Source organism: Staurois parvus, unplaced genomic scaffold, assembly GCF_062004578.1.
Source record: "Staurois parvus isolate SC_StPar_1 unplaced genomic scaffold, SC_StPar_1.0 ptg000746l, whole genome shotgun sequence".
In the NCBI taxonomy this organism is placed as follows: Eukaryota; Metazoa; Chordata; class Amphibia; order Anura; family Ranidae; genus Staurois; species Staurois parvus.
The window spans coordinates 4,788,130-4,814,482 of NW_028318542.1; the positions used below are offsets into that span (position 1 = coordinate 4,788,130).

Here is a 26,353-nt window from a genome sequence, read left to right on the forward strand (position 1 = left end):
TGGAACCAAGATGTTGCACGTTTACTGGTGTGTTTGGGGTCGTTGTCTTGTTGGAACACCCATTTCAAGGGCATTTCCTCTTCAGCATAAGGCAGCATGACCTCTTCAAGTATTCTGATGTATTCAAACTGATCCATGATCCCTGGTATGCGATAAATAGGCCCAACACCGTAGTATGAGAAACATCCCCATATCATGATGCTTGCACCACCATGGTTCACTGTCTTCACAGTGTACTGCAGCTTGAATTCAGTGTTTGGGGGTCGTCTGACAAAATGTCTCCGGCCACTAGACCCAAAAAGAACAATCTTACTTTCATCAGCCCACAAAATGTTGCACCATTTCTCTTTAGGCCAGTCAATGTGCTCTTTGGCAAATTGTAACCTCTTCAGCACGTCTTTTTTCCAACAGTGGGACTTTGCGGGGGCTTCTTGCAGATAGCTTGGCTTCACATAGGCGTCTTCTAATTGTAACAGTACTCACAGGGAACTTTACATCTTCTTTGAACTTCCTGGAGCTGATTGTTGGCTGAGTCCGCGCCATTTTGGCTATTCTTCTATCCATTTGAATGGTAGTTTTTTGCTTTCTTCCACGTTTTTCAGGTTTTGGTTGCCATTTTAAAGCATTTGCAATCATTTTAGCTCAGCAGCCTATCATTTTCTGCACTTCTTTATATGTTTTCCCCTCTCCGATCAACTTTTTAATCAAGGTACGCTGTTCTTCTGAACAATGTCTGGAACGACCCATTTTCCTCAGAATTTCAGAGAGAAATGCACTGTAACCAGCATGTACAACATTTGCTGCCTTCCTTCCTTAAATAAGGGCAATAATTGCCACCTGTTTTTCAAAGAATGAATGACCTCACTAATAGAACTCCAAACTGCTATTATTTTGAACATGCCCCTTTCAATGAGTGATTCAATTACACAGAATCAGCAGCATGCATGTCATGACTGTTGGGTCTGTTGGATTTCTATTACTCTACTACACCTGCTAGTAAATTATTTGCCATGTAGAAATATCATTTCTACCAAAAACAGTGATTGATCAGGTTAGTGATGTCTGATTGCTATTATTTTGAACACAACTGTACTTCAGTATCGCTTCCCCTTCATACTCACCGCCCCCCAGGTGCTGCTCATGATAAGGAAGTTACTGTTAATACTCTCAATTATGGCCAATAGTCTTTTGTCTTCATAATCAAATCGGCTGCCAAATACAATAGAGCAGATCACATTGGAGACTGTTCGAGCAAAGTATTTGGTGGGATTCACTGGAGCCCCTAAAATAAAGTTATATACATCAGTATTATTTACTTTCAGTGTTTTTACAGTACGGACACAATGATTAGTTCCTACAGAGAATGTGTTCACCATCCACATCAGTCCATTGGTAAACCAAGATGCTCAAAGTGCAAACAATACATGGGCTCTATTCATCCCTAACTGACTGTGCCCTCATCCAATTATATATTGATGTGACAGTATTAAGCACAATATATCACATAAATGCAAATGACATGAGTCCATTTAATAGATTGCAAGTGCGTCAGTGATTGAGATAGGAAGATATCAATCAATCCTATTCAACTTCCATCACATAATCGGGTGCTCGTGACTTCCATGAAAAGCAATATAGGGTGTGCTTACACTCACCAGACGTAAATCATAAATGCGCATTTAGTATAAGGGTGCTGGTGGCCTTCTGGTAGAGATGTGGTATTCAAACGACACTCAAAACATCCAGGGATACTCTCCAGACCTTTTATTGGACCCTCTTAGTTAATAGGAACCGCTCACAGGTGAAGCTAACACTCAGCATCAGGTAAGTACAGCATCCAAATGAAATCCACCTTGTAAGGCTCAAACAAAGCCACCAGAACAAAAAAGGATCATATAGTGTAGTAAATTAGATAAATATATTCCTTTAAAGGCATATGTATCTCAAAAAGGATCAACATTAAAGTGGATGAAAGTATTAAAGTCCAATGATCCTAGCCTCAGTAGCAGTAATAATAATAGCAGGCATACATGCATGTTTTGATGATCTCAATAGAATTTCCAAAATTTCAAAGATGGCTGCCAGTCCAGTATAATTGGCTGTGGTAGCATAGGGTGACGTCAGTGTGGCAGGCTGATACCCTGACGCGTTTCGTGCTATGGCACGTTGTCAAAGGGTAGCCTGCCGCCATCGCCATCCGTCTTTTATAATCACCGCGCATGCGCGGGAAAGACGCCATGTTCGTGTCCTCATCCGCTATAACTCCCATTCATTTTATCATTGCCTGTGCTCCCTCTCTCACTGTTTCAGACAATTTTCCTCTAAACTCTCTTATGGTTGGCAATCCAGAAGGGAGCAAGTAAGTTCAATGTTAGTGTTTACATACACTTTAACCTAATTCAACCTCAATTCCTTCAGTTCAAAATCCAAATCATAGCATATGCTTATTAAACATGTAAATATGAGTAGCTCTTTTTTTCTAATCATAAGTTGACACAGCTCCAGGTGGTACATCCCAACTTCTATCCAGATTGGCTTGATAGGGGGCCTTGTAAATGCGGCATGGCAAATTTTGGTTAGGAAGGATGGATAGGCTTCTGAATATGGAGGGTTCTGGTGCACGTGATCTACTGTAATAAATATGCTACAGCACCAGTCCCTGTTTCTGAGGAGTATACAATTGAATGAACTAACATAGTCAAAAAAATCACATAGATAATCTAAAGCTGGCCATAGATGGAGCAAAAAGTGCTTGATTCCCCTCCCGTGGAACCATTGCGTTCTCCCAGTGGGTGGGCAGCAGGGGGAACGGTTCCTGCCGGGAAAACACAGTGATTACAGCTAGCAGCTATAATAATCGCATGTAATATATCACAGGCTGGTTGTACCCAAGTTGATTGATCAATCAACTTGGATGCATTCAGCCTGCCCATACATGGTTCGAATCTTGGCCAGTCCCTGCTGAACAGGAGGAGATTCAAATTGTCTATGGCCGGCTTAAAGCGGAGTTCCACCTGAAAAAAAATAAAATAAAAGCGCTGACGTTTAACCTCCCTGGCGGTATTCCCGAGTGTAGCTCGGGGTAAAGTTTCAGCACCACAAGCGGTAACCCCGAGCTACACTCGGGAATACCCTGCAGCGTTGCTCCGGGATCTGTTCTTCTCTTACCTTGTCTTGCGCTCCTGCGATGTCCCTCCTGCAGTGTCCCCGGCAATGTCCTCCGGCGGATGCCGGCATCTGTCTTCTGGGTTCCGTTCCCTGCGAGCGTCGGGACATACGGGGGACGGAACGACCGGAAATTTGAAAGTGACAAAAAGTGACATTCACTAAATTCACTAAAATCACATAGTAAAACATTACTGTATCAAACCATTTCACATACATTTTGTCCCGAGTGCTTTGTCCTGTGCCCTGCCTGCATTTTCACTGTTCTTTCTGCCTGGAAACTGAGAAACGTCCATGGCGTACAAAAAGCGTCCTTTTAGGTCAAAATCGGTTTTAGACCGGCTAGAGAACAGCGATAGTAAATCAGAACCACTTGCAGAATTGAGTGATAATGATTCGTGGGGAAATTCGTCATCAGACACTGAAAACGATTTTATGCTCATTATGGAGTCTTTGACCTCGGGTATAAAAGGAAAAAGAAAGACTTCTTGGTGTGAACCTGCTCCCTTAAAATCCTGAGGCCACAGGTCCAGAAATAACTCGCTCTGTAAAAGCTAAACGTATGAGCTATGCTATGAACATTTCGAGTCCCCCTTGAACATGTGCACAGGGATAACCACAGAGTCCTGGGCTTGAGGAGTGTCAAAGAAAGTCTTGGTGGAAAAAATGTCCTGGGTCTTCAGCTAGCTCCATAAGGGCCCAAAAAGATTGCTGTGCAATGGTGACCAACAATAATAGGTATTTTAGATAGATGATGCCAGATAAAGATTACAAACTTGTAAGAAGGTATAAAAGGTGTCTGCATGCAGTGTACAGTGTGGGCTTCTGCCTGCTTACCAATTCTGACAATACCACGGCTCAAGAGATCCAGGATGACCTCTCACAGAATCTGCAACCAGCGTGGAACGCTTGGCCTAGCGCCTTCCACTGGGATTCCACTGTAACTGTGGCGGTGACGTTGCTCGCCTCTCGGATCAGTCCCTTTTGCCAACAGGAAGATGAGGACGGATGATCTGCTGGACCGCACGGCCTGCTTAATTCTCCACAGCAGCTGGGTCCCTGCTTGCAGCTTCAGCCCGTAGTCCCAAGAGGAAGAGCAGTCCTATATGTATATCCTTTCCCAGCATTCACTTCTCCGCCTCCAGCTGGCTGGAACTTGTAGTTCACAACAGCATCAGCTCCTTGCAAATCTCAGCCTTTTGGACTACATGTCCCACAATCCCCAACTCTTTGTTGGATCCTCCTCTCCTTTTCAGTGCCACTGAACACAATGTCACTATTACAACTAAACACTAGACGGAGCATTAGATCAACATAGTTCTTATTATAAATGTCTTGCGATGGCACAAGTAGGTTGACCAGCATCGGGCTACATCCTCCCTCTGCTTGAAAACTTTGGTCCCCAAAGAAATGTTACCAGTTAAACGATAAATAGTTAGGCGACACACACAAATTATAACATCAACCATAACTTAAATTCAAAAACAGTTGGCATACATCAGGATTTTGCTGGAGCTATTTGCCTATACTTCGCATTGATTCTCAGTCAAGCTATTAACAGGTCATGGCTATGGCAGTGGCCTACCCAGTAGTGTCAGAGGATGAGTCAAGGTCACCTCCTATCCTAAGATGGGTAGAGGGGTCTGGTACAGGGTTTTTCCATCTGATGTTAGGTATTATTTCTTTTGAGTTCTCTCCTAATACATCATAGGTTAGTCTTTTGGGTGGATTATGTTTTGCCTCAGTTGGATGGGTGAAGGGTCTTCTAGCACTGGTGTAGAGTCTACTTCTGGATTTCTAGCATCGATGAGACAATAAGACTCCAAGGACGGCTGGGCTAGATTTAGCTCAGCAGGAGAAAGTTCATTATTCTTCAGAGCATGGTTTGCATGGGCTCCACCCTTAAAAGATCCCACCCCTTCTTCCGAATCCACATCTGTGGGTGTGGTGTAGAATTTCTACCCCCACTGGGTATTGGTTACAATATTTTGAGTGTCTGACAAAAGTCAGGAAGGCACCATCTCTTTATCGCTGTCATCTTCCATTTCTATAGATTGGTTGCTCTGGCCTTGTTGTTGCAACCGGGTCAACATATCCTTTATAGGAAGTCAAAGATGTGTGATCTGAGGAGGTGTCAAACACCAGGTCAACTGGAAGTCGAGCCCCCTTCCAAACATTAGCCTATAGGGAGAGTACCTGGTGGCATCATTCATTGTGCTATTATATGTGTGGACAATGGCGGCAATGTGGTTGCCCCAGTGCTGCTTCTTTTCAGAGGGCAGAGTTCCTAATATATTCAATAAGGTGTGGTTGAATCTCTTGGGCTGAGGGTTTTCTTGTGGGTGGTAAGGGGAAGTTCTGGATTGTTTTATGCCTAGCAGCTGGCATATTTTGTATACTAGTCTGCTCTCGAAGTCTCTCGAACCATTCTAAGGAGTCTTTTTGGTGATTTAAGAGACACAGCTCACTTCCACAGGTGGCAAGTAACAGTTTGTTACTTTAGACCGCAATTTTTTTAACGGGAATTATATCCCGGACGTTGGTTGGTTTGCCTATGCCCTAGTCTGAGGGAAATTTTTGGACTCTAGTTGGTATATACCGTATTTTGTCGCTCCATACGACACACTTTTTTCCCCCCAAAAAAGGGGGGAGAATGTCAGTGCGTCTTATGGAGCACATGTAGAGCGGCCGGTCCGGTATTTCCCCCGCCCACACCGTGTCAGAATACCGGGTCGGCTGCTCAGCCCTTCCCTGCAGCAGGACCTTACCTTATTCTTCCCGCGCCGGCATCTTTAATGTGGGAACCCGGCTGTGCTCACTGCGCATGTACGAGAAGCGCTGCGCTTTGTGAATGGCCCGGCATTTTCTGGGACCTGTCATGTGTCCTGCACTGAAGGGAGGACACCTCCACGGAAGTGGGAGCGGGTACCTCCCCAAAGGTCCACAGTCTCTTTGTCATCCCTTGTACTGTCTGCAGTCTCTGGTCATCTCCTGTACTGTCTGCAGTCTTTGGTCATCTCCTGTACTATGTCCGCAGTCTCTGGTCATCTCCTGTACTATGTCCCCAGTCTCTGGTCATCCCCTGTACTGTTGGTAGTCTCTGGTCATCCCCTGTACTGTGTCCGCAGTCTCTGGTCATCTCCTGTACTATGTCCGCAGTCTCTGGTCATCTCCTGTACTGTCTGCAGTCTTTGGTCATCTCCTGTACTATGTCCGCAGTCTCTGGTCATCTCCTGTACTATGTCCCCAGTCTCTGGTCATCCCCTGTACTGTTGGCAGTCTCTGGTCATCCCCTGTACTGTGTCCGCAGTCTCTGGTCATCTCCTGTACTGTCTGATGTCTCTGGTCATTTCCTGTACTGTGTCCGCAGTCTCTGGTCATCTCCTGTACTATGTCCGCAGTCTCTGGTCATCTCCTGTACTGTCTGCAGTCTCTGGTCATCGCCTGTACTATGTCCGCAGTCTCTGGTCATCTCCTGTAATGTGTCTGCAGTCTCTGGTCATCTCCTGTACTGTGTCCGCAGTCTCTTGTCATCTCCTGTACTATGTCTGCAGTCTCTTGTCATCTCCTGTACTGTGTCTGCAGTCTCTGGTCATCTCCTGTACTGTGTATGCAGTCTCTTGTCATCTCATGTACTATGTCTGCAGTCTCTTGTCATCTCCTGTACTGTGTCCGCAGTCTCTGGTCATCTCCTGTACTGTGTCCGCAGTCTCTGGTCATCCCCTGTACTGTGTCCGCAGTCTCTGGCCATCTCCTGTACTATGTCCGCAGTCTCTGGCCATCTCCTGTACTATGTCCGCAGTCTCTGGTCATCTCCTGTACTGTGTCCGCAGTCTCTGATCATCCCCTGTACTGTGTCCGCAGTCTCTGGCCATCTTCTGTACTGTGTCCGCAGTCTCTAGTCATCTCCTGTACTGTGTCCGCAGTCTCTGGCCATCTCCAGTACTGTGTCCGCAGTCTCTGGCCATCTTCTGTACTGTGTCCGCAGTCTCTAGTCATCTCCTGTACTGTGTCCGCAGTCTCTGGCCATCTCCAGTACTGTGTCCGCAGTCTCTGGTCATCTTCTGTACCGTGTCCGCAGTCTCTAGTCATCTCCTGAACTGTGTCCGCAGTCTTTAGTCATCTCCTGTACTGTGTCCGCAGTCTCTGGTCATCTCTTGTACTGTGTCCGCAGCCTCTGGTCATCTCCTGTACTATGTCTGCAGTCCATTGGTTCAGAATATTTTTTTTCTTGTTTTTCTCCTCTAAAACCTAGGTGCGTCTTATGGTCAGCTGGGTCTTATGGAGCGAAAAATATGGTAATATATACTATGTTTTAAACGGTCAGTGATACGGGACTTCAGTCTCATACTCACCTATAGGAACCGCATTAATTCTCTAATAACAGCAATTTTTGGAAACCCTAGATGGGTATTTACATTCGGGTATACTGATGCCTGCATGACTTTTTGGACCACCCACATAGACTATCCTGGATTTTCATCTCCCTATTCACAATATAGGGATTTTTTGTCACATTTTCAGTGAGAATGAATTTTTTCTGATTCTGTTTATGGTAATTCACATTACTTTATTTCATTATATTTATTCTAGTATCACTGATACCCTATTTTCACTATATACATTTATTCACTTTTAGAATCATTTGCTATTGTGGATTCATTTCCAGCTGGGTTGGTTATCCAGGAAGGTTTCACATCTATTACATATTCATGATGGCGCAACCAATAAGAAGGTAAAGGAGAGCTATACATGGCTATTTGAGTATGTGCATCCTTTTAGGTGAATGAAAAGTGACTATCCCCTGTTTCTTCTGCATTCATCATTTTCCATAATTTAATTCCTAGGAGTTCATCCAGTTTCATTGTGTGGTTTATGAAGGAACAGTCAAAGAAGAAATTTCTTCACTAGGATGCACTATATGGAACTTTATTGCTGATGAATACAGAAAGGAAACTCCAATGCCTCATATGGACCAATTCTTGCCCACACAACCGTTTTTGAAGACGCCGAACGGTTCTTTCATTTTAATTCTTTGATTTTACTATGATTGCAACATGTTCACCATGTTAATGTCAACCTTTCTATGATCCATGCGATCTAATAAATACAACATTGCATTGAATTTTTGTAGTGAATATTACTCCGCTTGGGATTTAATTAACCACTTTTTAGGCGGTAATGCACTAGTCAACTGCCATTTTTTCTGTGTTCCAGTATTTAAGGTTTACAATGCACGCTTTTATTTAAGTGAGTCGGAGATATAGTTAAGATACGTTTACCGTATCAATTTGGATGGCATTCTGTTTCTTTTTCTTGAAGTCTCTACCTTAATCCAGATGTATTCGGGTAAGTAGGCCATAATACATGAAGAACTTTTCTACTAGAACTTTTGCTACCATGCTAGCTTGCTGATCCTTGGTGGGATAGGCTTGAGCATTTTGGGTGAAATGATCGGTTGCCATCAGAACATTACTTCTCCCACCTGCATCAGGTTCCAGGCACAGGAAGTCAAAGCAAACCAACTTCATAGGCCATTTACTCTGTAAATGCCCAATGGATGCAGCTTTGATTGGTAAAGTCTTTCTTTGAATGCATGGCAAGCAAGAGTGGCAGCAGTTCTCTGCTTCAGTTCTCAGATTGGGCAAATAGAACCTGCCTCGAACTAACCTAAAGGTCCTATTTGGGCCTAAATGTCCATGCTCATCATGGAGGGCTGTCAATACAGTTTTTTGGTGTTTCTCTGGGAGGAATAGCTGCCACATATCTTTGGAGTCCTCTGAAGGACCCCTCCTGTATAAGAGCTCCTCCTATATTTGTAGTTGGTTCCATTCTTGAGGCATTATTTTGGAATCTGGGATAGAGCTCTTCAGCAGTAGGCTAGGGTCCTGTTTAGTCTTCGCCTCCACAGTTAAATGGAATACTGAATCTTCCTCCTGATCTACCTTGGACAACTTAGGCAATGTCTCGTTCCTCACTTGAATCAGGTCACAATAACATTCCAGCACTCCGGAAGGTTCATCCACAATGCACTCAGCTCTGATAGCCCCTTTGAGTCTCTGGACAATGCCCTGACACAGACCTTGCACTCCTTCGGTTTTCACATGGGTCCAGTAGTCTGGCCCCCCAGCTGATCCGTGAGGCCTTCGAGATAACGCATCTAGGTCTATATTCCGTGCTCCAGGTCAATATTTCAAGCTGAACTGGAATCTGAACAAGGCGGCCAGCCATCGATGGCCTGTAGCATCCAGTTTGGCTGAGGATAGTAGGTATCTCAAAGGATTATTGTCGGTCTTCACTACGAAAGGAGCCCCATGCAAAACAGTCTTTCAATTTGTCTACTACTGCCTACTTTGGGGCCAGAAACGCCAGCTTGTGCTCTGGGTAATTCGTCTCGGAAAAAGTCAAGCTCCTGCTCACATAGGCTGTGGTGTGAAGGGCACCATCCTGCTCCTGTTATAGGAATCTTCTCAGCCCCTCTCAGCATCCACATGAAGCTCATATGGCTTGGCTGGGTCTGTGTAAGCCAATACTGGTGCTTCTCTTGAGGTGATTGAAGCTGCCTTTGACCTCAGGGAAATTAAAGTCTTCGCGGTGTGAACCCTAAAATCCTGATGCCACAGGTCCAGAAACAACAGCACACCCTGTAAAAGCTAAATTTATGAGCTATGCTATGAACATTTCTAAACAGAGTCCCCCTTAAACATGTGCACAGGAATAAGCACCGAGTCCTGGGCTTGAGGAGTGTCAAAGAGAGTCTTGCTGGAAAGAATGTCCTGAGTCTTCAGCTAGCTCAATAAGGGCCCGAAAATATTGCTGTGCAATGGGGACCAGCAATAATAGATATGTTAGGTAGATGATTTCAGTTAAAGATCACAAACATGTAAGAAGGTGTATAAAAGGTGTCTGCATGCAGTGTACGCAGTGTGGGCGTCTGCCCACTCACCAATCCTGATGATACCATGGCTCAAGAGATCTGGGATGTCCTGAAAAGCTCCCACAGAATCTGCAACTAGAGTGCGGCGCTCAGCCTAGTGCCTTGTGACACTGGGATTCCGCTGTAACTGTGGTGGTAACAATGCTCACTTCTTGGATCTGTTACTTCTGTCAACAGGAAGCTGGGGATGGATAATCTGCTGGCAGGTCTGTAGCTCACCTACCAAAGACTCTCCACACCGTCTGGACCGCTCGGCCTACTTAATCCTCCACAGCAGCCAGGTCCCTGCTTGCAGCTTCAGCCCGTAGTCTCAGGAGTACACCCCTCACATTTTTGTAAATATTTTATTACATCTTTTCATGTGACAACACTGAAGAAATGATACTTTGCTACAATGTGATGTAGTGAGTGTACAGCTTGTATAACAGTGTAAATTTGCTGTCCCCTCAAAATAACTCAACACACAGCCATTAATGTCTAAATCACTGGCAACAAAAGTGAGTCCACCCCTAAGTGAAAATGTCCAAATTGGGTTCAATTAGTCATTTTCCCTCCCTGGTGTCATGTGAATCGTTAGTGTTACAGGGTCTCTGTGTGAATGGGGAGCAGGTGTGTTAAATTTGGTGTTATCACTAGAGATGAGCGAATTATTCAAAAATTTGATTCGGCTGATTCGGCGAATTCGCGGAATAAATTCAATTCGAGTCGAATATATTCGCTGCGAATTTAACTTATAAAAAGGGTGTTTCTAGGCTTCAGAGAGCCTTTATATTAGTGCAGAACACTGTACCTTTAATTTAAATGCCCTTGGAGTCTGCTGGGGAAGAGAAATAATACTGTCAGTCAGTATGACATGCAGATGAGTGCCGTCGATCTTAGAATCACCGCACACTTCACTCATTTGGGCAGTCACGGGGCCAAAACCAGAGTGTGGAGCCACAGTGTGGCGGTGGAGGCAGCAGCAATGGGAGGCCATACAGCACCCTATGACAAAATGGAACCCACCAGCAGTGTGAGGAGACCTGAAAGTGGCACATGGCAGAGTGTGGCGATGGAGACAGCAGCAATGGGAGGCCGTACAGGGACCCATGACACACTCTGGACCTGGCAGCAGCATGAGGAGGCGGTACAGGGGCCCATGACAGATTACGGGCCTGGCAGCAGCATGAGGAGTCGGTACGGGGGCCCATGGCAGATTACGGGCCTGGCAGCAGCAATGGGAGGCCGTACAGGGACCCATGACACACTCTGGACCTGGCAGCAGCATGAGGATGCGGTACAGGGGCCCATGACAGATTACGGGCCTGGCAGCAGCATGAGGAGTCGGTACGGGGGCCCATGGCAGATTACGGGCCTGGTAGCAGCAATGGGAGGCCCGTAATCTGCCAGCACCCTATGACAAAATGGAACCCACCAGCAGTGTGAGGAGACCTGAAAGTGGCACATGGCAGAGTGTGGCGATGGAGACAGCAGCAATGGGAGGCCGTACAGGGACCCATGACACACTCTGGACCTGGCAGCAGCAAGAGGAGGCGGTACAGGGGCCCATGGCAGAGTGGCGAAGCGTAAGCAGCTTAAATTGAAGGCCATACAGAGGCCTATGTTAAAAATAATAACATGTTTGGGGCATGATTCATGGCGGATTTAGTCAGTTGTGTCAGGAACTGGTGGTTTGAAATCCAGACTAATCCACGCCTGATTCATTTTCACAAACGTGAGTCTCTCCACACTTTGGGTGGACAGTCGTGTCCTCCGCGGAGTTACAATACCTCCTGCCGCACTAAACACGCGCTCCGATGCCACGCTACTGGCCGGGCATGACAGCCTTTCAAGGGCAAATTCAGCTAGTTGGGGCCAAAGGTCAAGTTTCGTTGCCCAGTAGTCAAGGGGATTGTCTACCTCGGTTGGCAGGGTGCTGTCCAAGTAGGCCCAAGCCTGTTGTTTGAGGTCCTGCTCCAGGTCCACCTGATGCTGCTGCTGCTGCGGCTGGTTAGTAGTTTCCTCACTGCGCTGGTGAAGAAAGCTACTCATCATCGACTGCAGACTGAGGCAGCCGCTGCTGGTGGAGCTGCCACTGCTCCTACCACCCCACCCCTCCCCTGCTGCCATGGCAGCGGAACGCGAGCGCACAGGGCCCACAGTGTCTGAGGATGGACGTTGGCGCAGAAAGGCAGAGACCAACTGACTACATAGGTGCCAAGGAATACGAGGGACTCCCTGCCTCCATCTCCACAGCATACTGCCACGGTGCGTCTGGGTCCTCTGTCTCCTCCTCCTCCTCTACCAGATGCTCCTGCTCCTCCACTCCTGTCCGCTGAGTGGAAAAACCACCCATTTCACTCAATAATTCCTGAGCACCAATGTCCTCCTCTACCTCCTCCTCTTCTTCCTGTCCTGCCCCCACAGGGGTCATGTGGCGTTGAGATCTGTGCGCCACGTCTACCGCACCCTGACCAGCCATTGTTAACAGCATTTGTTCCAGGACGTGCAACAGAGGAATGACGTCGTTCATCCCATAGTCCTGCCGACTCACGAATAGCGTGGCCTCCTCAAAGGGCCTGAGCAAGCGGCAGGTGTCACGCATGAGCTGCCAATGGCTGACATCTAAGTTACACAGGGGAGTACCTTTATCCGCTTTTAACATCAGGAAATCGGTGATGGACTTTCGCTGTTCGTATAGGCGGTCTAACATATGTAGGGTTGAATTCCACCTTGTTGCAACGTCGCAGATCAGGCGATGCTGTGGAATTCCGTTCTGCCGCTGCAGCTCAAGGAGGGTGTGCTTTGCGGTGTAGGAATGGCTGAAATGCATGCAAAGTTTACGTGACATTTTAAGGATGTCTTGCAGTGGGATGGTGGATTTTAGGAACCGCTTGACAACCAGATTGAACACGTGAGCCATGCATGGCGCATGGCACAACCTTCCTTGACGCAGAGCAGACACCATGTTCTTTCCGTTGTCGGTCAACATGGTTCCGATTTTCAGTTTGCGCGGAGACAGCCATCTGTCGATTTCTCTGTTCATTACACTCAGAAGTTCCTCCACTGTGTGACTACGTTCGCCAAGGCATACCAGGTGCAGCACAGCGTGACACCGTTGCGCCCTGCACATGTGATATGCCGGTCGGGTAATGGGACTTGGCACGGGGGTGGCGGCTGAGGACACGGCGGAAGAAGAGGTGGTAGAGGCGGACATCTTTGCTGGACCAAGGACGTGCAAACGTGGAGGCAAAAGCGGCGTGACCTGTCCAAGTTGCTGGTGCGGCTGTGCCAGCACCACGTTCACCCAGTGGGCCGTAAATGACATGTGCTGTCCCTGACCGTAGTTACAGCTCCACGCGTCGGCGCTGCCGTGCACTTTGGCAGAGACCGACATGCTCAAAGACTGGCCCACCATCTCTTCTACATGTGAATGCAGGGCTGGCACTGCCTTTTTGGCGAAGAAATGCCGGCTTGGCACTCTCCACCACGGCTCGGCACAAGCCATCATTTCTCGGAAAGGTGCTGAGTCCACCACTTGGAAAGGGAGGGACTGCAGCACCAGCAACTTGGACAGGAGGACGTTCAGCTTCTGCACCGCCGGGTGCGTGCTCGCAAACTGTTGTCTCTTGGAAACGGATTCCAAGAAAGACTGCTGACGGAATCCGTGAAGAGGAGTAGCAGGAGAAGGAGCATCTGAATGAGCGGAAGATGCCAAGGAGCGACAACTCCCCTCAGCAGAGGTGTTGGAGCCTTGACTGGCTGATAGAGGGCGATTGACGTCGGGTGACGGAGCAAGTAACGGAGCGGGTGATGGAGCGGGGGCTGGGGCAGGCAGAACCGCCGTATCTTTATCACGGTTTTCCCAGGCCACCGAATGGCGACGCTGCATATGCTGACGCAATGCTGTAGTCCCAACATGGGCCCCCTGGCCACGCTTGACTTTCTGGCCACATAGTCGACATACGGCTACGTTTACTTCCTCGGGCGGCTTGACGAAAAATTGCCACACCGCCGAGTAGGAAACTTTGCCCCCGCTACTCCTCACTGGCTGACTGCTACTTCCTCCGTGCACACCGGCACCACTACTGGCCGTGGTAGTAGGCTGCAGTGGAGCTGGTGCTCTACTCCGTGGCCGTTTGCCTCCACGGACACTGCTGCGACCCTGCTGCCTCCTGGGCAACCCACCGACTGTTTTGCTCGCTGGCAAGCTGGCACCCTCTTCTCCTAATGATGCGGAAGCAATAGCCTGATGACGACGAGGCTGCCAAGTGCGATCAGCCTCATCATCATCAATTAGGGTCTCCGCCTCACTACTAGCCCCCTCGGCTGCGTGTGGGTCAGGAGACAGACCTGTCTCTAGACCGGCTACCGAGCCACTCTCCTCGCCAGTACTTCTTCGCCTGGCTGCTGAAGAGGTGGATGTCTCCCCCCGTTCCTGACCGCCCTCTGTTAGCTCTTCCTCACTGTACAGTGGGGCTGAGCCCACAGCATGCGATACTTCGCTTGGTGAGGGAACACCAAAGGACAGGGGCAGGTAGAGGACACGTGATTTCAGTGGGCTTGCTCCCAGGCCATGCCAACTAACGGTTGTGTCTGACGTACCCACCGACCGTTGGCTGTAGGTGTCAGAGGTGACCTGGGAAGAGGAAGACGACCGAGCCAACCAATCGATGACGGCAGGGTTGTCGGTGGAGACACGACGCTGGATGACACCGGGAGCACTGGCCTCTGGCTGCGACTAGTGCTGCCTCGACCCCTTCCTCTGCTGCCACGTCTGCTCGCTCCTGAAACACTGCCTCCTCTGCCACTCCTCTGCGTGTTGTCTGACATACTCTTTAATTAAACGATTCTGTGTCCCTGAGTAACGATTCTGTGTCCCTGAGTAACGATTCTGTGTCCCTGAGTAACAATTCTGTGTCCCTGAGTAACAATTCTGTGTCCCTGAGTAACGATTCTGTGTCCCTCAGTAACGATTCTGTGTCCCTCAGTAACGATTCTGTGTCCCTGATTAACGATTCTGTGTCCCTGAGTAACGATTCTGTGTCCCTCATTAACGATTCTGTGTCCCTGAGTAACGATTCTGTGTCCCTGAGTAACGATTCTGTGTCCCTAAGTAACAATTCTGTGTCCCTCAGTAACGATTCTGTGTCCCTCAGTAACGATTCTGTGTCCCTGAGTAACAATTCTGTGTCCCTGAGTAACAATTCTGTGTCCCTCAGTAACAATTCTGTGTCCCTGAGTAACGATTCTGTGTCCCTCAGTAATGATTCTGTGTCCCTGAGTAACAATTCTGTGTCCCTGAGTAACAATTCTGTGTCCCTGAGTAACGATTCTGTGTCCCTCAGTAACGATTCTGTGTCCCTGAGTAACAATTCTGTGTCTGTCCCTGAGTAACAATTCTGTGTCCCTGAGTAACAATTCTGTGTCCCTCAGTAACGATTCTGTGTCCCTCAGTAACGATTCTGTGTCCCTGAGTAACAATTCTGTGTCCCTGAGTAACAATTCTGTGTCCCTGAGTAACAATTCTGTGTCCCTCAGTAACGATTCTGTGTCCCTCAGTAACGATTCTGTGTCCCTGAGTAACAATTCTGTGTCCCTGAGTAACAATTCTGTGTCTGTCCCTGAGTAACAATTCTGTGTCCCTGAGTAACAATTCTGTGTCCCTGAGTAATAATTCTGTGTCCCTGAGTAACGATTCTGTGTCCCTCAGTAACAATTCTGTGTCCCTCAGTAACGATTCTGTGTCCCTGAGTAACAATTCTGTGTCCCTGAGTAACAATTCTGTGTCCCTCAGTAACGATTCTGTGTCCCTCAGTAACGATTCTGTGTCCCTGAGTAACAATTCTGTGTCCCTGAGTAACAATTCTGTGTCCCTGAGTAACAATTCTGTGTCTGTCCCTGAGTAACAATTCTGTGTCCCTGAGTAACAATTCTGTGTCTGTCCCTGAGTAACGATTCTGTGTCCCTCAGTAACAATTCTGTGTCCCTGAGTAACAATTCTGTGTCCCTGAGTAACAATTCTGTGTCTGTCCCTGAGTAACAATTCTGTGTCCCTGAGTAACAATTCTGTGTCCCTGAGTAACAATTCTGTGTCCCTCAGTAACGATTCTTTGTCCCCCAGTAACAATTCCGTGTCCCTGAGTAACAATTCTGTGTCCCTGAGTAACAATTCTGTGTCTGTCCCTGAGTAACAATTCTGTGTCCCTGAGTAACGATTCTGTGTCCCTGAGTAACTATTCTGTGTCCCTGAGTAACTATTCTGTGTCCCTCAGTAAAAATTCTGTGTCCCTGAGTAACAATTCTGTGTCCCTGAGTAACGATTCTGTGTCCCTGAGTAACGATTCTGTGTCCCTCAGTAACAATTCTGTGTCCCTGAGTAACGATTCTGTGTCCCTCAGTAACAATTCTGTGTCCCTGAGTAACGATTCTGTGTCCCTCAGTAACAATTCTGTGTCCCTGAGTAACAATTCTGTGTCCCTGAGTAACAATTCTGTGTCTGTCCCTGAGTAACAATTCTGTGTCCCTGAGTAACGATTCTGTGTCCCTCAGTAACAATTCTGTGTCCCTGAGTAACAATTCTGTGTCCCTGAGTAACATTTCTGTGTCTGTCCCTGAGTAACAATTCTGTGTCCCTGAGTAAAAATTCTGTGTCCCTGAGTAACAATTCTGTGTCCCAGAGTAACGATTCTGTGTCCCTGAGTAACAATTCTGTGTCCCTGAGTAACGATTCTGTGTTCCTCAGTAACAATTCTGTGTCCCTGAGTAACAATTCTGTGTCTGTCCCTGAGTAACGATTCTGTGTCCCTGAGTAACAATTCTGTGTCTCTGAGTAACAATTCTGTGTCCCTGAGTAACGATTCTGTGTCCCTAAGTAACGATTCTGTGTCCCTAAGTAACGATTCTGTGGCCCTAAAGTCTCTGTGGCCCTAACTCTGTCCCTAATACACAGAGGTCTGTCTCTCTTGAATGACCGGAGGCTAATGGAGAATTCTAAGATGGCCGCGATTTATAGCTCCACCATTACACAGTGCTGGCTGGCTGGCTGCTGATTGGCTAATGCGATCACATGTCATGAATGAATGCATTATGGGTCAGCGCGCCTTGTCTGCGCGCCTTCCCAGAGATCCCCGCTCCGTCGCCACACATGTCGCCGCCATTTTTGGAAAATTCGATTCGTGCATTCGAAGTTTGCTAATTTTCGGATTCGGCGCGAATCGAATATTTCCTAATCTTTGAAACGAATTCCACTTCGTCATGTTCGATTCGCTCATCTCTAGTTATCACTCTCACTCTATCGTACTGGTCACTGGAAGTTCAACATGGCACCTCATGGCAAATTACTCTCTGGGGATATGAAAGAATGAATTGTTGCTCTACATAAAGATGGCCAAGTCTATAAGAAGATTGTCAAGTCCCTGAAACTGAGCTGCAGCACGGTGGCCAAGACCATACAGCGGTTTAACAGGACAGGTTCCACTCAGAAGAGGCCTCACCAGGTCGAGCAGTCCAGACGGTGTGGAGAGTCTGGTAGGTGAGCTACAGACCTGCCAGAAGATCATCCATCTCCAGCTTCCTATATATATATATATATATATATATATATATATATATATATATATATATATATATATGTTAGGTCTGAGAATAATTTAGAGTTGGTGACTGGGGAGAAAAATAAGGAGGATTTAATAAATACCTTGTTCAGCTTTCTGTATATAAAGGAAAATGGGAGAGCTTATGTTCATAATGAAGACAGAATTGACATTAAAATCCCAATGGCTCAAAATTGATATGGCATAGAAACATTTACACAAAATAACGGTGAATAAAGCACTTAGACCATGGACCGAATGGCTTTCATCCACATGTTCTCAAAGAGTTGAGTTCTGTTTTTTCACAGTCATTGTTTCTAATTTTTAGAGGCTCTTTAATGACTGGTGTATTACCGCTGGATTTTTGTAAGACCAATGTGGTGCCTTTATTTAAAAAGGGGTCAAAGTCTTTAACAAATAACTACAGGCTGGCTAGTTTAACTGCTATAGTTGGGAAGATACTGTAGAGTTTAATAAAAGATTATGCAATAGATTCATGAAAGGCCAAAGTTCTCGAACAAATCTGATTTCTTTTAACAAGGGAGTAAGCAAAAACTTAAACAGAGGAGTGGCTGTGGATATTATATATTTAATTTTGCAAAATTATTTAACACAGTTCCCACACAGCTAATGTTTAGGCTTAGGCATACACAAGAACTGTGGTGTTTAAAGCATAGGAAGTAGGCTGAAAGATAGGGATGGGCAAAAATAACTACTACAGCTTCAAAATACAGCAACAGCTTCATTTAAAAAGCTAAGCCTCTTTCTGTATCCTTCTCTATAGCATATTTTATACCAGTGTTTGTTAACCTTTTATCAGTCAAGGCACCCTTTAAAATTATGGACAGTCCCGTGGCACCCTTTAAAATTATGGACAGTCTTGAGGCACCCCATTTTAAAATGGGGTGCCTCTAGACTGTCCATAATTTTAAAATGGCACCCCATTCTAAAATGTGAAAAACTATTCTAATAGTTTTATATAACACAGCAACACCCAAACATGTAGGACACCCAACATCAGAGATTATTTTTTCTTCCAAAGCAAATACAGTTTTGCACACTGGTACTGACTAGTATTCCAATGTTTCTCTTCTCCCTCAGTTTTTCTCCATAACTAAGCTGATGTGACCCAGCACTGATGGACAGGGGCAGGGGAGGGTCAAACTAGGATTCTGTGTAGGCAGCTGACATCCTCCTCATCAACTGATGATGTCATTGGTTGTCAGGACGCCGGAGGCTAGAAGGTCGTAATGGTGCACAATGAAAATCTGTGGCTTTAAGTAACTAAAAGGCAGGCTTGTTCCACCCACTGGCTTGTATACAACTTTTGGGAAAGGCACCCCAGGGTGTCTGGGCACTCTGGTTGAGAAAGGCTGTTTTACTACAAAGTAAAAAGTGTACATAATATGATCAACACAGCCAGAATGTATGATCGTATTCATTGGCATGCAAAACACATACCAATCATTACAGAATGGTTCTTGCGCATCATGGATATGGAGGAACTGATTCATATTTCACAAGATAGAATCACACAATTTCACAAAACGTGTGCTTGCTGGCTTCATGTTTGGTCCACTGCCAAATATACTGACCTACACCAATGAGACGGGCAAGACTCAAACCAACGGGCGTTTTTTTTTTCCCACTAGCTGACTGACTGGTTCACCTCTCTCAACACCCCACCCCACCCCAACCTTTTCACCCCCCTCCTTTTTTTTCTTCTTCATTTCTCCTCTTCTCTCTCTATCCCTATTCTTTCCTTTCTATTCTATTCCTACTACCTACATCGTATTTATATTTGGACAAGTTTCCAATAGATGTCACCAATGTGCCCCTGTAGAATGCAACTCACCCATCAGAGGCTCCTAGGGACTCTACACGACTTGTGCTCAGGGGCGGACTGACAACTCATGGGGCCCCCAGGCAATAGGGGATCATGGGGCCCCTGTGTCCTTGCCCACACTCAAAGCACATCCAAAAAAGCCTATAAAAGGTACCAGGGGCATTTCATGGGGCCCCCTACTGACCCCGGGCCCTCGGGCAGTGCCAGAGTATTCAAATGGTCAGTCCACCCCTGCTTGTGCTATTTGCCTATGACTACTTTATGACATAGTTGTGCCTCTGCTCATTTTGGAACATTTTATTATGCCTCTGGTCTAGGCCAGCCTTGGACGATTGTTCCTAAGGTGCTCATAGAGTGTTATTTCTACTGGATATGCTGGCTAATATACCCATTCTTGTTTTTCTTACCTTTTTTCAATGTATTGGTTTTGCATTCTTCCTAAATAAAACTCTTTAAGGAAAAAAAAATGTATTTGTACCCTTTATATTTTTAAACTCATTGATGAGGAACTGAGCCTCCTCTTGTATCCGTTCCTCCACACTCCTTTTCCCCATTCCAAAGTTCTTCAGTGTCAGCAGAGCAAAGCGTCGAAGTGACTTCCATCTCTTCCCATTGTGAAAGCAAAGGTCTGTTAGAGTAAAAAAAGCAGGATTATAATTACTAATCTTTCTGAGAGCCACAAGTTGAAATGGTGGCCAGACAGCAGTACCAACACTTAATGCGATCTATGTGAATCATGTATGTGGTTGCAACATGATGGTGCTGGCTTTCCAGGGTTAAAGCAGGTGCCGGTTGACCACCTCCTGAAAAGTTTGAATGAGTCTTTAAGCTCCAGTACTGGATAGTTGTCATAGAGAGCCTCCCATATACTGTATAAACTATTTTCATTTATCTCATTCACTTTCAATCATTAGTAAGACCTCATCTGGAATATGCAGATCAGTTTTGGGCACCAATTCACAAAACAAAATTGGGGAACTGGAGAAAGTACAGAGAAGGGCAACCAAACTGATATGAGGCATGGAGGAGCTCAACTATGAGGAAAGATTAGAGGAACTGAATTTATTTTCTCTTGAAAAGAGGAAATTAAGGGGGGATATGATCAACATGTATAAATACATCAGTGGTTTATATAGTGAACTCGGTGTAGAGCTATTCACCCTGAGGTCATCACAGAGGACAAGGGGGCACTCTTTACGTCTGGAGGAAAAGAGATTTAATCTCCAAACACGGAAAGGTTTCTTCACAGTGAGAGCTGTGGAAATGTCGAATAGACTCCCTCAAGAGTTGGTTCTGGCCAGCTCAGTGGATTGCTTTAAAAAAGTCCTGGATTCTTTCCTAGATACACAGAATATAACTGGATACTAACATTTATAGGTAAAGCTGATCCAGTGAATATCCGATTGCCTCTCGAGGGATCAGGAAGGAATTTTTTTCCCTACAGGATCAAATTGGATCATGCTTTGCTGGTTTTTTTGTCTTCCTCTGGATCAACTGTGGGTGTAGGATTATAACTTTTTTTTTTTTAATTCTTGAACTGGATGGACTTTTGTCTTTTTTCAGCCAGACTAACTATGTAACTATGTAAATTAAAAACTTTCACAAACAAAAAGTAAACGATCACAAGAGACATTGATTTCTGCTATTTTGCAATATCTTATCAACTTGACCATGACCCTGACTCTGAAATGCCTTGTCACAGAATAGATGGAGACTGTCTCGCTGCATTGTACAAAGAGACATTTCAAGGATATTATTTTTCTTTATCACCATATTCCAGAACTGGCATACCACCACATTACTGACCTGTAAATGGTATGTATGTTTTTGTATATCTTTTCTTGTTCTGATTATTATTGTCAAGACAAAAAAAATGTTTTTATCTTCTAAATAAGAAATATTGCATACTGTATGAATATATCATACTGCATTATTCTTTTCTATTCTATTCAGCCAACACCTGGGGCTCTAGTTTGCTTTTTATGTATTTACCAGACTATTCTTTTTTATAACGCATAATGTTTATTATGATGAGTTTGCATTATATAAGCATATAAAATACAATAAAACAAAGCAAAATAGTAAAGTATGAAAGCATATGATACATAGGCCAACATAAATATATGTATATATATATACTCATAAATATACACTAGGTACAATCCAGAAGTGTGTGTAGATGATTATTTTATTTATTTATTTCAGGTACTTATATAACGCCATCAATTTACACAGTGCTTTACACATATATATTGTACATTCACATCAGTCCCTAACCCTCAAGGGGCATACAATCTAAGGTCCCTAACTCACATTCATACATACACATACTAGGGCCAATTTAGACAGGAGGCAATTAACCTACCAGCATGTCTTTGGAGTGTGGGAGAAAACTGGAGTACCCGAAGGAAACCCATGCAGTCACATGGAGAACATGCAAACTCCAGGCAGGTGGTGCCATGGTTGGGATTTGAAATAGCAACCCTAGTACTGCCAAGCAGAAGTGCTAACCACTTAGCCACTGTCAGAAGTACATGCAGTACATTATCCAGACAAGAGTGGAACTAATTATCATGATATAGCAGTAGAATATTGTGTAACCAGGGGTGGACTGACAACTCATGGGGCCCCCGAGCAGTAAGAGATAATGGGGACCCCTGTGCCCCCGCCTACACTCAAGCCACACACACACACACACACACACACACCACCCTACCTACATATTGCAGCTCAGCTGCATAGAAGGGGCATTTAAATATTTACTGCAGCAAAGACTGCATGAATGTTCCCTGCTTCTTTCCGTAGAAGCCACTGGGCACTTCCAGGTTTAAAGATGGCTGCCATGTGGGGGAAGTGAAAGAGAGAGGGGAGTGAGAGCGTGAAAAAGAGGAGGGGCGAGAGAGAGAGAAAGAGAGAGAGAGAGAGAGAGAAGGAGGAGTGAGAGAGGAAGGGATAAGAGAGGAGGGGTGTGTTTTAAATTGCGCTAAAAATTGGGCATGTCTTAAAAGGGGAATGGTTAAATAGTGTCTGAGATGACTTATATAGTGCAGAATGAGGTAATGATAAATAGGGAATGTACAGGGTGGAGTGTATGACAGTGGGTAGTATGTGTAGGATGGTGTGAGTAGTTTTTAATTTTTATTAGTATTATTTTTTTTTTTACAATTTTATGATTTTTTTTTACAAATTAATGTTTTATTATTTTTATCATTTTCTTTTCAAAATGCTTTTGGGTGGCCAGTGGATGGTGTCAGTAGAGCAATGGTGTGGGTGTCAGAATTTTTTTATTTTTATTATCTAATATTTTAAATATTTTTTACAATTTATTTCTGTATTATTCTTTTCACAATGATTTTGTGGGGGCAGTGGACAGTGTCAGTAGGGAGTGAACAGGGAGCACTAGTATATGTTAACTGTCATTATATTGGGATAAATAAACAGAACCTGTACCCCCTTATATTGGAAGGAAGGGAATGGATGGAACGAAGAAAGGAAGAAAGAAAAGGGAGAGAGGGAATGGATGGAGTAAGGAAGGGGAGGGAAGGATGGAGGGGTGGGAGGAAATAATGAATGGAGGGGATGGAGGAAGGAAGTTAATGAAGAAAAGGAAGGGATGAAGGAAGGAATGAAGGACGGGAGGGAATAGATGGAGGGAGGAAGAAAGGGGTGGGAGGGAAGGAAGGGAGGTAATAGATGGAGGGAGGAAGAAAGGGGAGGGAGGGAACAGATGGAGGGAGGAAGAAAGGGGAGGGAAGGAAGGGAGGGAATAGATGGAGGGAGGAAGAAAGGGGAGGGAGGAAAGGGAGGAAGGAAGGAAGAAAGGAAGGAAAAAGGAGGGAGGGAAGAAGGAGGGCTGGGAGGAAAGAATGAAGGGAGGGGATGGAGGAAGGAAGGGAAGGAAGGAAAGGGAGGGAGGGAATGGATGGAGGAAGGAAGGAATGAAGGAAGGAAAGAAAAAGGATGAAGTAATGAACGGGAAGGAAGGAAGGAAGGGAGGGAGGGAGGAAGGGAGGAAGGGAGGAAGGAAGAAAATAGATGGATGGAGGAAAGAAAGAAAGAAGGGTAGGGAGGGAGAGAGGAAGGAAGGGTAGGGAAGGAAGGAAGGAAAGAAGGAAGAAAAGGGAGGGAATAGATGGAGGGAGGAATGAATGGTAGGAAGGGAGAGAGGAAGGAAGGGGAGGGAAAGAGAGAGGAAAGAAGGGGAGGGGAGGGAAGGAAGGAAGGAAGAAAATGAAAGGAGGGGAGGGAGGAAAGGATGAAGGGAGGGGGTGGAGGAAGGAAGAAAAGGGGGGGAGGGGGGATGGATGGAGGAAGGAAGGAAATGGATGGAGGAAGAAATGAAGGAAAGGGAGGGAAGGAAGGACGGGAGAGAGGAAGGAAGGAAATGAAAGGAGGGGAGGGAGGAAGGAAGGCAATGAAAGGAGGGGAGGGAGGAAAGAATGAAGGGAGGGGATGGAGGAAGGAAGGAAGGAAGGAAGGAAGGATGGAAGGAAGGAAGGAAGGATTGAAAGAAGGAGAGGGAGGGGGAAGGAAGGAATGATTGAAGGATGAGGAGGGGGGGAAGGAAAAAATGAAGGGAGGGGATAGAGGAAGGAATGAAGGCAAGGAAGAAAAGGGAAGGAGGGAATGGAGGAAGGAAGGAAGAAAATGGATGGAGGAAGGAATGAAGGAAGGTGAGGGAAGGAAGGAGGGGAGGGAGGGAGGAAGGAAGGAAGAAAAAGGAGGGAGGAAATGGATGAAGAAAAGAAGGAAAGAAAGAAGGGGAGGGGAGGAAGGGAGAGAAAAAGGAAGGAAATGAGAGAGGGAGGGACGGAGGGAGGGAAGGAAGGGGAGGGAAGGAAGGGGAGGGAAAGAAGGGGAGGGAAGGAAGGGGAGGGAAGGAAGGAAGGAAGGAAGGAAGGAAGGAAGAAAGGAAGGGAAGGGAAGGAAGGAAAGAAGGAAGGGACGAGGGAAGAAAATGAAAGGAGGGAGGGAAGAAAAAAATGAAGGGAGGGGATGGAGGAAGGAAGAAAAGGGAGGGAATGGATGGAGGAAGGAAGGAATAGATGGAGGAAGGGACAGAAGGAAGGAAGGAGGGGAGGGAGGGAGGGAGGAAGGACGGAAGAAAAGGGAATGGATAGAGAAAGAAAGAAAGGGAAGGGAAGGAAGAAAAGGGAGGGAGGGAATGGAGGGAGGAAGGAATGAATGAAAGGGAGGGAAGGAAGGAGGGGAGGGAGCAAAGAAGACAATAAAAGGAGGGGAGGGAGGAAGGAAGGAAGGAAATGAAAGGAGGGGAGGGAGGAAGGGAGAAAGGAAGGAAGGACTGAAGGAAGGGGGGGGGGGATGGGGGAAAGAAGGAAGGAATGATTGAAGGATGAGGAAGGAGGGAGGAAAAAATGAAAGGAGGGGATGGAGGAAGGAATGAAGGTATGGAAGAAAAGGGAGGGAGGGAATGGAGGAAGCAAGGAAGGAAGGAAGACAATAGATGGAGGAAGGAATGAAGGAAGGGGAGGGAAGGAAGGAGGGGAGGGAGGGAGTAAGGAAGGAATAAAAAGAAGGGATGAAATGGATGAAGGAAGGAAGGAAAGAAGGGGAGGGAGGGAGAGCAAAAGGAAGGGAGGGAGAGAGGGAGGGAGGGAAGGAAGGAAAGAAGGAAGGGAGGGGATGGAGTAAGGAAGAAAAGGGAGGAAGGGAATGGATGGAGGAAGGAAGGAAATGGATGGAGAAGGAAGGGGAGGGAAAGAAAGGGAGGAAGGAAGAAAAGGGAAGGAGGGAATGGATGGAGGAGGGGACGGGAAAGAGGAAGGAAGAAATGAAGGAAGGGATGAAGGAGGGGAGGGAGGAAAGAATGAAGGAAGAAAAGAATGGATGGAGGAAGGGATGAAGGAAGAAAGGAAGGGGGGAGAAAGAGAGAGGGGGAGGGAGAGAGAGAGAGGGGGGAGAGAGGGGGGAGGGGGGGAGAGAGAGAGAGAGGAGAGTGAGTGAGTGAGATAGAGAGATGGGAGAGGGAGGGAGAGAAAGGGAGAGGGAGAAAGAGGGGGGAGAGAGAGGGGGAGGGAAAGAGAGAGAGAGGGGGGAGAAAGAGCTGACCCGGTACATTCAGAAGCATCATAGAATTGCCAGCTGATCTGGACAGGGGAGGCAGAGCAGATCCTCTCTCCTCTGCTCTGCCATGGAGGATGGGGGGAAGGTCTGGACACTGTCAGAGAAGACGAGGTATCAGACCTGCGATGGAGAAGGGGGAGCAGGAGGGAAATCCGATAGACAGTCAGAGATGCACCCCCCTCCATGGATGATATGTATCAAGAACAAAGTCGGAGGTGATCGGTGCAGGGGAGGGACAGTGACAGCACCGATCTCTCTGCATGGATTTCAACCAGGCAGCTGGAAGCATCTCTTTCCCACTTTTCAGCTGCTTCATTGAAATCCATGTAGGGAGATTGGTGCTGTCACTGTCCCTCCCCTGCACCGATCACCTCCGACTTTGTTCCCAATACATATCATCCATGGAGGGGGGTGCAGGGTGTGTACGGTGAACACCCCGCACCCATGGATGATATGACTCTCACTTTCCCACTGCCCACCGGCGCCATTAGCAGCACAGTGTCCAGACCCATCACCCGACTCACTCTGCCCCCACATGAAGTGACAGATGAGCTACTTCTGGGTCGGGATCTGAGACTGCCTACTCCTGCACTCCCCACACTGTCACTGAACAGTGATCCTCTCATGGGCCCCCTACTGACCCCGGGCCCTTGGGCAATGCCTGAATGCCTGAATGGTCAGTCCGCCCCTGTGTGTAACACAGAATTTCTCAGGGGAAGGCTATATGTCAAGTGATAAAAAGGGAGG

At 46.4% G+C, this 26,353-nt stretch overlaps 1 pseudogene; it reads right to left on the minus strand.

Annotated features, from left to right (window-relative positions):
* LOC149445139 (cytochrome P450 2F3-like) overlaps nucleotides 1-26,353 on the minus strand; it is a 47,948-nt pseudogene that overhangs the window by 14,189 nt on the left and 7,406 nt on the right.